We start from the raw sequence: 13,937 nt of genomic DNA on the forward strand, positions 1-13,937 counted from the left end.
TCTTACTTATTGTTTTGGAAATTGCGATATGATATTTTTATTTTTTTCCTTCAAAACAACCATTAGTTGTTCAATGATGTAATCATCTATAGACCTAAATTAATTAGTAGCAAATCTCTAGTTACATGTGCATAATTTACTTTATACTATACGTTCGTTGAAGGTGTAACCAATCTGACCGACAATAAATTAGTAATTGGTAATCTCTAAACTAAATTAATTAAATGTGAATCACGATTTCTGTTGTAATAAACAAATCTTGAATCATGCAATTTCTTGTAAGTTGTAACTAATTACACCTTCGGATCCTATTTTACTTTATTTTAATGTTCTGTTACAGTAAATAGTTTGAAACGAAAGCTTAATCAAAATTTGTGTCGGAGAAACATAAAAAAAAAAAAAAAAAAAAAAAAAAAAAAAAAAAAAAGAAAAAAAGAAGAAGAAGAAAGTAAGATCATTTTCAATACGTCAGACCTCTCCGATGCGTGTGGACGTCACGCGCGCATTAGAGGTAGAAAGCTCTGTTTGCATTACAAGTGGCAAACTTTATACAGTGCCAATAATACGTATAAACCTTTTTCTTCTGTTTGCCGGTAGATGTGTGCGTAACCACCTTTGCTTTGTCGTACTTGTATAGTTGTACATGGGATATGGACGGACACATAAAAGGAAGGTTTTTTTCCTTATCGCATTGGTTTTTAACGTTCCCAAGTCAATAGCATATGATCATTTGCCACTTTGGTATGAATATTGGAATCAATAAAAATGGCTGGTTACTTAGTTTAAGAGTTTGATTAGTTAGTTTTTTAAAAATGGGTTTAATGCGATCTAGTATTAGTTATGCTCTCTTTTAAAAAAAAAAAATATTCTATCAGATAAGCTGCGAATCTGAATGGTGATCCAATGAACGATTGTACACAATAAAAACGTTTATTATCTCCTTTCTAAAAGAGTAAAATTAAATTACAGCATATATAACATTTACATTATCATCATCATATCTTTCGATTGGAAAGAAACGGCATGGTACGCTGAATATAACTGATATAATTTAGGGATATTCACTTACAAAACATTCTTAATTAAATTTTAATACAAATACTTTTACCACTTTTTTACAGGTACAGTACATTATTAAAGTTATACCTTTGAACTCCATACTATTTCTCATTACCATTATCATACAGTTTATACCGCGATGTGTACAACAACTTTATTTTCGACCTTTGATGTTTGCAAGACATGTGTCATTTATCCGAAAAAGGGAAGATATTTTCTTATGTAGATGAATGCTTTGACCAAAGTCAATGGATATAAATTATTTTTTCATTCATCTATATTATTCGTGATCAGTGTACAGTATATATTTTCTTAAGAGCATATTTGGAAAACGATTCATTGATAAACGTTTCGAGTATGTAACAATCTTATGATGCGAGATATGTTGATTTTTTTTTTCAGTATTTATATATGTGAAAGAAAAAGATGTAAGTAAAATATAACTTATGGTAAGGAGAAATTAGTCCTTATGTTAATATATATGATGGGGTTACATACAAATATATTAAAAATGCAATAATTGATTGAGTCACTACTTAAATTAGCTATGTCTATTATTCGGCCACTAAATAGCTTTGTCCTATATATCTAATCGGACTTTTGATTCAATCTGAAATATAAAATAATACTATGCTTTTCGAGATTTAATAGTTTAGATTATATATATGAATATGCACGAACCAAATAACATGAGCGAGTTTAGTCCGGTATAGAGGCTTTTTTATAAATACTGTAATCTAATATGAAGATGGCTATTTTTTTTTTTTTTTTTTGTCAACAAGATGACTGTGGTTTTAAATTTTTAATTGGTGAATTCATCTACTCGCATGTGTTTTTAATTTTTTTTAAAAACAATTATAATTATATTGCTTCAATGTTGGTCTGGTTTTATTATTCAGTTTAATCCAATAGGAGGCTTGTAAACTGAGTTTACTGTTTACTTGCTTAATTATATGAGATAGGTTTACGTAATGGATTCTTGTGACAATGAACATGTTATATATGAGTGTATAAAACCCAAATGACATAATCTAGCTAGTGTGACCTCTATATATTATTGTTTAGCTTTCAATCGATCTTTAGACACATAGTATATATTAACTAAAATTTAAGGTTAAATACACTATTTTTCTCAATAGTGGTCAATGTACTGTGACGACAAAGAAATAAGATTCTCCTAGATGTTTTTTTCTCTCTAATTATCTGACGTTCCCACTACAAACAACAAGTAAGTGACAACAATTCCGTTATTTCGGTATACATATTGTTTCTTCGTTTTAGATTAATTTAAAGAAAAGCTAAAACCAAATTCTTATTTGTCTTTTCCTTTCTATGTGGTTAACCACCTGAGTCACCAGACTCGTCAAATCTCATAGCTATGTTTCAATCATCGTAATCATATTAGCGAACTATAAGCAAATGCATTAGCGAATTAAAATAAAACTGCTAAAATACATGCACATCATATATATATATATATATTTAAGGGAAAACAAGAACCTGATTTAAAGACAAATTCTATAATAACTAATTTAAAATATATTTTAAACGATATGTATAGCAATTCTCTTTTAATTATAGTTATAATAAACATTAGTTTACTTGATATATGTTTCATACACTTAACAATATATATATATATATATATATACACATATAAGGAATTAAATTAACAGTACCAAACCATTTTCGTTATCACTTGACAATTCTTAAGAAAAACATATTTTATATACAGCTTATCTGGACTGAATACCAGACTAACAAAATTAGTATCATTAGATATATTTATGTATTCGAATTTAAGGTAAGCCACTTAGACTTTCATATTTTCTTTAATTATTTGGTTTGAGCTTGTGCCATTTTACGCATATGTAATTATATAACTAGATGTACGATTAATACATACGCAAAAACAAAAAAAGAAGCAAAATGAGAAATCGTAGTCCCATAATTGGTTACGTTTCCAAATTCCAACCTCCTCCACCATCCAAGCACCACTTGGAAAGTTTATACAACTTGAGCCATTGCTTTAAAGAAAGGTCACACACCACAGTTCCTTTTAAAGTCTTTTTATATTCTAAGATAATTCATGCAATATTTAGAATTGTTATTATTTGTGATTGTAGATATTCTGCTACATTAATTAAAAATGTAGTGGGCTAGTCCTCATCTAATAATATCTTTCAAATTTTCCAAATCATGTGTATATAAAAAACATGAATTACAAGAAATATAGCGACCATAAATAAAATTTAACTACCAAGAAACAAATAACTGATCGTATTTATTTTTGAATAATTTCATAAAATCTCGTGTTTATGTTTTCCAAAATTATACCACAAGTTAAAATAAGAAAAAGGACCAAATAACCTTAACTACACATAAGATATGTGATCAGATAATTACCCTAATTAAGCTTTTTGTATTTTTTTTGTTTTGTTAATTGTCTTTAACAAAATTAAAACCCAATTATTAAATAAGAATTCGAACGACTTACAAAAATTTAAGAACGTGATTTGAAGGCGATTAGTACGTACGTAACATTGTTACGTGATTTTAAATTATAAGAAGTCTTTCTAGATATAACGCATTTTTAAGGTTAAAATCTGTTTGTTGTCACAAAAAAAAAAAGTTAAAATCTGTTTAAGGAAAGCTGCAGGTTTTATACAATAAACTTTGTAACTTATGAAATTTGCCCAAAAAAAATAAAAATTGAAATTGTGAAGCTTCTATGACCGCCTGCTAAAACCGTTGTGGTATTCTTTTATTGGAAATATACGTTGTTTGGCTATTCTTTAGAAACTTTTGATGCATCCACAGATCCACTGGAACGTACATATGTATCGTAAAAGCAACCACGTAATGAACAAATGATTAACCCATGCATTGTTATATCATAATCAAACCGCCACGTTGTTCCAAGCAATCATATAATTCTGTGACACCTCTGATTTCTTTGTCATGCTAATGTCAAACATTCACATAATTAATTAAGTGGTAATAACTAGGGTAATGATAACTAGGTAAGTAACACTTTTAAAACAATTTGTCCTGTATAATCGATCTACTAATAAGTCACTACAGTTTAAAAGTATGATAATTTTTCTGTTCTTTCCACTCAATCCCAATGTTGAAGCAAAAAGAGCTAGATGAAGCAATGCTAATTTTGCTGTTTTCCTAATAATCAAGGAAATATTTCTATAACCAAGACTAATGCGAAAACTTATCATATTTTTTTTTTTAAATACCTTAAAATTTGCCCTTTCTAATAGCATTAAGTTGCATAGCTACTATAAAATATGATAAATAAAGACTAGTTTGTCCCAATAGCTTAAATATTAGTTTTGATCAGTTTTTGTGTCTACAAAACTATTTTCAGAATTTACTGCTAACTCTTTTGATTTATTATTTCTCTTCTAATTGTCAGAAGTCATATTTTCGTTGTCAGCACATCGGTAAAACAATCATTAAGCCATCAGAAGAATTATGTATTAGGTTACCAATTAAAAAACTAATTAATTTCTTAGCATTTGAGTTCGTCAATTTTAAAGATTTTTTTTCAAAACGAAGATATTTTCAGCTCTTTATAATACTAGTTATTTCTTTAAGATTTTTATGTGAGATTATGTCCTCTTTGTCACTTCTTTTTTCTCTTTAATATAGACAGATGAATTTGAGTGGCACAAAAATATTGAATAAGAAAATAGATTTAACTATAAAAAAAGAAAAGTAAAAGAAGAGGAGAGGAAATTCACAACAAAAGAATGTGGCTCTTCTATTATACGTAGTTGCTCTCAGCCTCCTCCATCCAATCTCCTTCTTGCCATATTTTCTCCCTTTGGTATCTTTTTCATTTCTTTTTGTATCATCCAACTTGTATCATACTCGTATAAAAATACATACATAATCGACGTCGGTTCATAATACATAAAATCAATATCTGAAAAGAAAAAAAAAACCAAAATATGAGATTTAATAATATACCTAAATTTATCATCCAACTTAAATCGTATGAAATCATAACACCATCATACAGAAGGAATCGAACACGCGACACGTGAAAGATAGATTCAACGTAGGCGTTGATGAATGACCCAACGTAAATCATATGACTTAATTTCATTTCAATTTAATGGAAAGAATTACAAGAAACAGTGAAATTCCATTAACTTGGTATGACGATGTCATGATTGATTTTTACTCCAAACTTTTTGGCAAATCATGGCTAACCATGTCCATCGTGACTCGTGATGTGCGAGTTTTCGTCTCATGTAATAAGATAACGAATTTAAAAAGGAAGAAATAAACAATTATCAAACAAAAAAGGAAAATAAACATCCATGAAGATAGCGATCACGTCGGCTTTATCTAGAGATCTTATAAAAAGAGAAAGATTAAAAGAGAGATTGGAGAGGATATGATATGATTGGCCAAATTTGTTATTGCCACTTAAATAAATTGCACTATTTATTTATTTCTAAAATGAGTTGTGTCAAGTTTCTTCTTCTTTTCATGCCGCCCCCTAACCTTATTATATAAGGTCGGGTTTGATAATTCAACTAGATTTTATTGTCTTCGCCTCTTGGGTCTAAAAAGGTTTGATATTTTTTTGAATAGAATCAGAAATTACTAGCAGGAGAACTGTTTTATTTTGTAGCTTTTATATTAATTTTTTTGTTAAGCTAGGTTTTATTCCAGGAGTTTTATTTCTTTTTTCTTGCTGTCCACACCATGTGAACGAAAACCTAAACTCAAAACTGTGAAAAAGATTTATTTGCAGCCAATTTTGTTAGTTGTTACTATTCAAATTCCCTTAACTAAACAAGAAAATATTTGATTTAAATGATAAGCTGATAACCCATAATTAGTTCTAGAACCACATGTTTTACCAAAATTTTTTTGGGAACAGTCTAGTATATATTGAGTCACTAACTTCTCAACTTCATTAAAACCACAAAAGAAATTTCTTAAATTGGTAAGTCGAATGACTGACATAAGTTTCAGTCATGCTATTCCATTTTGTCTATAATTAGGTAATTCGCAGTTTCACTAATTATAGCCAACATTAATAGTTAGTACAAACAGATAAATCTATCAGCATTTGTACAAATTTGTTTGCGAACAACACAAAAAGTGATAATTTTGAGGATTTGTTTTCTTCGAAGTGATGATCAGTCAAAATATAACGATCAGTTCTCATTTTTCTATAGTCTCTTCACAAACATAATATTTTCTCAAAATTTAAAATCAACCATATATACGACTGAAAAAATAAAAAAGGGTTGACCAAATAAGAATTTGTTTCTTCCTTTACTTCACCATTAACTTTTTATTACATCAAACCTATTGAACCTTTTTATGATGACGGCGTAGATATGACTATTGTTATCCGTACACTAATAGATTCCAATGATATTGAACTTGCCAAATTCTAGATACATTCATGATCGATACTGCACTTATAAATTCTTAATGTTCCTGAATAACGGTTTTGCAAAAAAATAAATTATTATAAAAAATTGAATATGCATAATACACATTTTTGAATTTCAACAATTGATTTTGTAATGGGTTTGATTTTATTTTTACATTCATTAAAAAAATTGACTTTATGTGGAAAAAAAGAGTTGTGTTAAATACTCAAAATGGAAAAAGGCTTTTCGCTTCTTTTGCTACTCGTTTATATATGTATTTTCCTTTTCACCCTTTAAACAAACAATATGTGGCTGCTTCAATTTGCACAATCCAAATCGATCACGATTATCTATGATCTAAACCGATCTAAACTCAGTGCCCTATTTGCTATTTCATACCATTTTCAGTAGGTAAGATATTTGACTGAAATATAAGTAATTTAAAAAATATATATTGTTTCTTAGGAAAAACTAAAATTAATTTTAAACAGAGATTTATTAATTTGATGGGGATAACTTTTTCATATAAACACCAAGTTGGTTTTTTAATCTTATACTTGTTCGCATGATAGACTAATTATTGAAGGCTTTATGAGCCTTTCTATGAGTTAATATTCCACTCTGATAACAAGAGATAATATCACAACTTTGTTTTTCTTTCCATTATTCATTTGTTCTCTCCTTTTTTCTTTTGTTGTTAGTTTCTTTGTTGTTGTTGTTGTTGTTGTTGTTGTGTATTACAAGAAGAACATATCTTATTTTTTTGGTCTTCCCCAAATTTGATGCAACACTTGGCAACTTCGGTAGTTGATTGGGTTGTTGCATACTTGTATACTCCTCTTTCATAATCTTCAAATCTAATTTTTTTTAAATTTGTATGTGCATATAATGATATAAACATTGAATAATAATATATCAAAATTCAATTCCTAGAGTAAAATAGTATAGATGATTAATTAATAAAAAACAATTAACATTATTTTTGCTTTTTACATTATTTAGTCTTCACAATTCAACAATGCACAGCCATGTAACACAAAATATACACTATATGTATATATGCATTATCCATATATCATAATGCCTCTAATGATTTAAAAAATATATATACAGTATTAAAAAACACACTAGTCATCCATTAAGGGAAAACGTTTTAATTTTTTTTTTTGTCTTGTGTACAGTTGGCCGGCAGCTTTGGTCACCAATTTTTGTCCCACTTTCCCCCCTTCTTATTGCCATTAAGTTTATCTCCTAAAATTATTTTAAAATCATACATTTTTAAACAAAAAATTCCCATAATTATTGGGAATGAGGTGGTATTATACTACCAACTCATCTAGTTTGTAAGGATGGTTTAAGAACTTCTTTATTCATCACCAAAAAAATAACTCAAAACTTTGGTCTCTCTCAAATTCTCTCCCAAAACTCATAGGTTATGTCACAACTCAACATAGCTTTTTATATCAAAACACATATCCTAATCCTATCAGGAAAACACCAATATTTAGATAACTCCTAAATATTATTTGAGCTTATCTTCTCTTGAACTTATCTTCTCTAATCATAATTTGATTAGGAAGTCTTCCTCTTCAAGCTTATCCAACATTCTCCCTCTTAAGCTTGAAGTCTATATTCTCCAAACCTTCAACACCAATGAGATCTCTCATTTCTTGAAACTTGATTCCAAGTGCCTTTGTTAAAATATCCACCATGTGGGATTATCACCTTCTCACATGTTTCTCCGATGACCTTATCAAATAGTTCTCGAAGCCAGTTTGCTTCTTTAGATGCTTTAGTGACAGCCATAAACTCCTCCTTACACAAAGAAAATGTCACCGTCTCTTTCTTTGTGTTTCTTACGGCTCTGTTCTCTCTTATGCTTGCGTTTTGTCTTTTTGCTTCGTCGCTCTTCCTTTAATATCAAGTCATCGCCGACTTGGATACATGCTTCAGAATTGGGCGAACATTTCTTTAGCCCAAGAAGAGAATACCATAAGCTTAATTCGAATGGGCCAGGAAATGTGATTAAAGCCCATAACTTCACAATCTCCACCATGGGCTTTTGTCAACTTCAACTTCTTTCTTCACAAGTCCAGCCCATGAACCTTTCTTCCTCTCTTTCTTCTCCAACGATGGAGACGACCCGACCCGACGAGACTCTTCTTCTCCAATGACCAAAAATTGAACGCAATTCCGACGACGAAAACTCCGGTCACCTCCATGTTCGCCGGAGACTTCTCCGACTCTACACCCAACACCTAAGAATCCTCTAAGGCTTCTCTTTACCCGACGAAGCCGCCGGTTTTCTCTTCCTCCATGGCGAAACCGAATACCGGTCTCTGCAACTCCGGTACCTATCAAACTCTTCTTCATCTCTACTATGACGACTTCAGTTTGATTTATTCTGAGATTACAAATTTTTCTGAAGTTTTTCAGAATTTTGATTCTTCATTTCACAGCTTCTCGGATGAACAAACGTGTGTTCTTCTTCTTCTTTGATGAGCTTTGGTAACCCTTGAAACAGTGATCATCTCCTTCACACTTTATCACTTACGATTTCATAAACCCGTGAAATCATGTCTTTGATTTCACTATCCTCCTCACAGAAACTCACCTGGAACCGATCACTCTCCTTCACGGCTCCAAAAAACTCCTCTAGGTAACTCCATGAACCCATTAAAATGGTACCTGCGGTGTATATACGACACGTTATCTTCTTCTTTGCTAGTGAAATCAGATGCAAGTTTGTACCACAAATCCTTGTATCTCCGGTGATTCCTCTATCACCATTACCCTCTGTAATCTCAGGTATTCTCAAGCTCCTCTTACAATCTCTTCTGAGATTTCTGATTTTTTTTTTTTTTTTTTTTGAAAAGGTAAGAAATTTGAACTCTTGATTCCCTGATTTTCTTCCTCCGCAGCTTCTCCGTTGAATCACCATCCGTGTTCTTTTGCTGCTCCAATAATTGCAGGTAACTCTCTCACAGCTCCACCTAGAATCAATATCTCCTTATTGCAATTCCGGAACCTTAACTAATCCACTTCCTCGGATTCTTTTACCACTAGACACTCCACCTGAAGCTTGAATTTCCTTCTCATAGCTTCAGAACTCCACATGTAACTCCATTTCTCCTTCTCTTTGTGTAACAACTTGTTTTTCTTCCTTACACATGAATCTACCTCACATAATGAACTCACCTAAATCTTTTCTTCTCTTTTCTGCGAGGTCATTGACTTACCGGAGTTACCTGGAGTTGCTTCTTCAGTTAGTGGATATTAAGAAGCTCACAGCCACGCTGGAACTTCATACTAGGTACCACTTCCTTCTGAACAACTTCTCGAATCTCGCTTGTGTGAAACTTTGGTAGTGTCACGTCCTTTTTGTGAAAAACTCTTCTCCTTTTGTTCTATCTCAAATCTCATCTTAGTAACCATAGAACACTTCTGTAATGATCTCCGAAAAGATTTTTCTTCTTTTCTTTTGATCAAACATTTATCACCATCACGCATATCTTTCTCTTCTTCATCATCATTGATTGTGTGTCTCAATAACACATTAATCCAAGCAATGACACAACATGAATTTCAAGCCTCAAATTCTTCTCTTTTTCTTATTATTTCAGCAGCTGCAGACTCAAGATACGAACACGATCTCTTTATTCGCTTATATGAACTTTGCGAACAATTTCTTCTTGAAGCCTTCCAATCGGATTAGTGGTCCACAAACACACGTTCCCATCAATTTCCCGAAAGGATCTTTGAGATCCTCTGTCTCTCTTAGAAGCATCATTACACAATAATTTTAACTCCTCTTTTTGTACTCTTTTTGGGACTGATTTAATTTCAACAGACATTGTCCCAAATTTCCAACCAATCGAAAAATCTCCTTCCTTTCTTCATCTGTTATCGATTCACGGTCTCTGATACCAGTTGTAGTCTCTGTAGCAGCTCATGTTGCAGATGTGATTTTTCCACCATAAACAAAATAGGAATCTGAGTTTGAAGGCTTTCCCTTGAATCCAAGACCATGTCGATCTGTTTTCCCAATGTTCAGAAGATGATCCAATTTGTCTGTACCACTATTAAGCATTCTTAAATTCTTTTGAGTTTCTTGAAGTCTGATTCTAACTTGTAATGCTTCTTCTTCTTTCTCTATTGCATACTTTTGTGCTTTAACAATTTGAATCTCTAACATGACTTTCTCTTTAGTCAGCACTGAATTTTCCTCAATCAATTTAAGCCAATGCTCACACAATGCTTTGTAATTTCCAGCAAATTTTTCATCACCGATGCTTCCTGTCATGCTCTCATTTTCTGTTGCAGGTTTTGCTGCAGTTATAGGTGCTGCTGTAGGAGTTCTTGTCATATAGCGAGAATATCCACTACTAGTAGCCCCATGTCCTTTTGTCACAATTGTCATATTGCACCGAAATCCAAACTCTCCTGTACTTCCTGACCTTCTTGGTGTATCCTGATCCAGATCAGATTTTCTTGACATACCTTTTGATGCATACAGATCAGATTTCTTTACCCATATTTGACTACGATATCCATTCCACGAAAATTTTCCTTGACGTCTAAGTTTGTTGATTTTTTCCCAGTACTTGTAGCAGTATGCTCTTATGTGTCCTTTCTTTCCACAAAAGTAACATCCAGTTTGTTTGATTGTATTACTCTCTGATTTGTCTTGTACTTGTTGAGCGACACCTCCTGACACAAACTTGATTTGTCCTGTATTAGATCCTTCTTGTCCAATATAACCTAATCCTCGGTTAGACTTCTCTGTCCATAACTCAAGATTTTATCAAGTTTTTTAGTCCCAGCAAACATGTGAATCTTCTTGTGTTGTTGATCAAGCTCTGATTGTAGTCGGGCTGATATTTCCTTCTCATTACGTAAATCCTTCTCTAGATTGTCTACTTTAGCAGCAAGAGCCAGCTTGTCTTGCATCAATGTCAAACTCCTTTGATTGATTTTCTTCTCATCCTTCAACTCATTCTGCAGTGATTCAACAAGTGCATCAAGGCGAATTTTTTCTTTTACCAAAACTTGATTCTCCTTTCCAATATTAATCAGTGCCTCACGAACTTCCTTGTAGCTTTCAACAAGGCCATCTTCTTGTTCTTCTTCTGAATCAGATTTTGAAATTTCTTCTCTTTCTGAAAGATCTTTTCTTCCTTCCTCCTTTGTTTTTTTGATAACATTAATATCTCTCATATTTTTGATTGTAATCAAAGAAGCTTTTCCTTCTCTTCTTTTAGTCACAATGGCAACTTCCATCATAATTCTCTCTCAGGATCACGGAACATGTTGCTCTGATACCAAATCTAGTTTGTAAGGATGGTTTAAGAACTTATAATAAAGATAATACCAACAATTTCTTCTAAACTCTAACTTCTAACATTTATCATTTTCACTTAGATAATTAAGTAAACTATTAACATCAATCCTATTACGATAACCAAAATTATAAATTAAGAAAATTCTATAAAAATGTGAATCATAACAAAAGTATTTTATTTTGAAAATAAAATTTTTAAAATTATGAAAAAAAAAATCTCTTCATAAGTTAATATTTTATTAATTTATCGATAAATTAATAACCTCTATAAATTAATAAAATTTCAAGGTCCCGACCTTATTAATTTATAGAGGTTTTACTGTATATCTAGTTTGTTTTGTTTAGTATTTGAGATTCTATTTTAATTTTTAGTTATTATAACAAAAAATAAAGGATTTAAATACATAGTAAGTCATTTATACGCTATGATTAAGTCATATTTTTCCTAATGATTTAATTATTTTACAAAATCTTAGTTAAATCAACTTAATTTTTATATGTCAAATATTCTAATATTAATAGTGTTGACAAGTAATAAAAAGAGGATTTAACCTGTATTAGAACAAATTTAATGATATTTAATTAATTCCAACATGTCATCTTTATAACCCACTGAAACTCATATTTTTGTGTGGTGAATGATATGATGAAAGAGATGGAATGATATGATGATCAGGTGGAAGGTGTTTCAATTACCATTATGTAGTTGTAGCATAAAGGATGTCAAACAATAATGAGTGTGATGCAAGCAATCAGGATGTGAATACTCATCTAAGTCAAGCCAAATATGAAGGATGTTTGTCACTAACAACATAATGATGATTATAAAATGTAGAATGTAAACCTACTAAAACAGGATACTAAATGCAAAGTAAACAGAATGATTAAAGCAATAATGAAATGAAGCAAGAACATGAATTATAGTAAGCAAACTAAGTAATGCCACAGTTAAACAAAAACTAAATGAATGCAACAGGAAATGCAACTAGAATGAGACAGCGAATGAAACAGAAAGATGCAAAACATAAAACAGGAACTCTGGAAGGAGCTCGAGCAAGCACTCGATCGGATGCTCGATCGAGTGGATGGTCGAGTTGATGAGCGAATGCCAGAAACAGAGCAAATATTGAAACAGAGCAAGCATCAATCAATTAACAATACTTAAAAAGGAAATCAATAAACAAAGAAATGTTTTAAGGATGGATTCATGGGATGGACTCAAGCTATGGCTATCTAAATTGGTCAACAAACCTCAATCAACAATGAGCTATTTCTAGACAATGATCTTCTAATACATGTTAATCCATTCTCATGACAATAACAAACAAGCTTGGCCAATCTAAACAACCACAACCATCATCCACCTTAATCCATCCTCAAGATCCTAAGCCACTACTCACAAACACAAAACATGATGAACAAAGTCATAAACCCAGAAATCAATAAAACTTGCATGTTTAGAAAGATGAGATGAATATCTACAATATTGAAGAAGAAATCAAACTCAAATTCTTAATACTTTGAAAGTTATGAAATCAACAAGTATCAAAGATTTCTTAGAAAATAAACAAAAGTGGCTAAAGATTCAAGCAATAAAAAGCAAAAAGGAATAATTCCCTAAAAGGGTAAATACTAGGTCTAGAATTGTACTCTAAAAAGTCTCTCCTTTTTGTGGCTGCAGAGTACAAGACCTTTTATAGGAAAAGGAAAGGAAACCCTAAAAATGCTAAAAGACAATAAGTGGGCGGCTCGATACTGTCGGCTTCCTTGTAATCAAGTGGATAGCACCGACAATCTAATCCAGACATCAACGCGTGTTCTCTCAGACCATACCGGATTGGAACACCATTCACAACAAACCATGCTTCCTTCTTTTTTTCAATTTCTGTCGTTCGAAGTAAGAGCAACCATATTCCCATAAGCTTGTGGTTTGGTTCCCTTGGCATGTGGAAAATGTCTTTGAATTGTGGATGTTTCTCAAACCAATCCCTCTCAGAACTAGTCAGTGGATGCTCTAATTTATCAAACATTGTCAAAGTTTCAAAAATATGACACCTTGTCGATAGCTTGATTTTCTTGTTGTACTGACTAGGCTTGAAGTGCATTCCTAAAGGTTGCATCGC

The 13,937-nt window shown here is 31.5% G+C and overlaps 1 long non-coding RNA gene across 9 annotated transcripts; it reads left to right on the top strand.

The window, feature by feature from the left end:
* Positions 1 to 7,961: 7,961 nt before the first annotated feature.
* LOC104780691 (uncharacterized) lies at positions 7,962 to 13,937 on the top strand. 9 transcript variants are annotated; one of them, XR_015596904.1, is made up of 7 exons: positions 7,962 to 8,823; positions 8,910 to 8,981; positions 9,080 to 9,281; positions 9,395 to 9,445; positions 9,540 to 9,590; positions 9,700 to 9,786; positions 13,496 to 13,937. It is a non-coding gene; the product is annotated as an uncharacterized LOC104780691 (long non-coding RNA). The 9 variants fall into 9 exon arrangements; XR_015596900.1 differs by lacking the exon at positions 13,496 to 13,937 and adding an exon at positions 10,797 to 11,250; XR_015596897.1 differs by lacking the exon at positions 13,496 to 13,937 and adding an exon at positions 10,097 to 10,620.

This window comes from Camelina sativa, chromosome 4 (assembly GCF_030686135.1).
Source record: "Camelina sativa cultivar CO46 ecotype springtype chromosome 4, ASM3068613v1".
Taxonomy (NCBI): Eukaryota; Viridiplantae; Streptophyta; class Magnoliopsida; order Brassicales; family Brassicaceae; genus Camelina; species Camelina sativa.